The sequence below is a fragment of the Propithecus coquereli genome, unplaced genomic scaffold, assembly GCF_000956105.1.
Source record: "Propithecus coquereli isolate 6110/MARCELLA unplaced genomic scaffold, Pcoq_1.0 Scaffold180, whole genome shotgun sequence".
NCBI lineage: Eukaryota > Metazoa > Chordata > Mammalia > Primates > Indriidae > Propithecus > Propithecus coquereli.
Window position 1 is genome coordinate 358,570 of NW_012142746.1, and position 1,508 is coordinate 360,077.

Consider the following 1,508-nt stretch of genomic DNA (forward strand, 5'->3'; position numbering starts at 1 on the left):
TAGTCCAATTTCTTATAACAACCATCTCATAAAAACAGATTTACCAGAAAAAAATCTGATATCTATCTTAAAATATGCCATACATCAGCTGTTCAAACCTGTCTTTAAGTTTATAAGTAATGTAAATTTCTCAACCCTCAGAAAAAAAAAAAATTCAAGGTAGTAAACAAAGTAAGAAATTCATCAGAATACAAAAGCCAACAAAGCATTATGTATAAGCACATTCTAAAATTCTATTTCCTGTTTTGATTTCTAGTTCAGCCATCCCACATGACATGTTTCAGTGCTACAGAACTTCCATGCTAAATTTACAAACATCAAGAGATCACACAGTGCTCCATATGTTATTTCCACTTCACAAATATGACAAAAACTAAAGATTGTGCTACAAAAACAGCAGAAAATATGTCATAAGAGAGCAATGAAAGTTTATAGAGTATTATCCTCTCAAAATTCCTTTCCTCCCAAAATTAGAGATGAAGATAAGCTAGTATCATCTCTATGTTAGGTTTTGCACATACTTAACATTTAGATACACTTGCTATAGCTTCTCACTTTTTCTCTTTTCTCTTCCTCAGATCAACAACCTTCCCAACCCCCTTCTTCCATCTCCTCCTGGCCTCTTCCCCCTCAGGTCTCTTCCTTCTGTGTTTAGGTTCCTCTCTCTCCTCTTTTTTAAGTAGTAAAATTCTAGAATCAAATCACCAGTGTTCACTGTTGTTAACAGTAGACACAGATTTCAGAATACTCTAAGATACTTGAAATGGTATCTATAATCACCCAACTTTAGTTGGAGAATAAGAAAATGTAAGGCTTAAAATATTCTTTAAATATCCAACCTTCTCACTGAAGCTTTCTAGAATTCTAAATAGAGTGCCATCCATGATTTTTCATTAGATTAAAGAATATCTTGTTTTGGCTATAACAAAATGTATCTCAGAATTATTTTGATAAACTAAAAAATTATGATACTTCATTATTTTTAAATTTCTTAACTTCTATACATATGTAATAATGCTAATTTAGTCTAAAATGAAATTACTGCAATTAAGAGAGAGAGCTAAAGAAATCTGACAAAGAACCCAGAAAAAAATTTCTTTTCATAGAAACTGGGGAGGTATCATAATAATATAAGAACTCCTTATTAATATAACATTTCAGCTCTGTAGTAATCATAACCATCCAGAACATGCCAAAAACTACTAAGGCAAAAAACTTACATGCTCTGTCAAGTTTTGTCACAAACCTAACATATTAAATCATTGGAATTTCACATATTTAGAATATGTGACCTATAATTCAGTACATATAAAACTGATATGCAATCCATAATAATCATCCCCTACCCTCTCTACCAATCCATCTTTCCTCTTCATCCCCACAATCAACAAATCCCAAATATCACTTTTTACACTAAGAAGTAATAGGAATCTCGAGAACAGACTTTCAATAAGTCAAAAAGTACTCCAAATGAACTGCCCTTTATCAGTTTTGGCATATAAAAAAAA

General features: G+C 31.4%; 1 protein-coding gene across 1 annotated transcript in view; it reads right to left on the reverse strand.

The window, feature by feature from the left end:
• CHD9 (chromodomain helicase DNA binding protein 9) overlaps positions 1-1,508 on the reverse strand; it is a 220,698-nt gene that overhangs the window by 186,118 nt on the left and 33,072 nt on the right. The window lies entirely within an intron of this gene.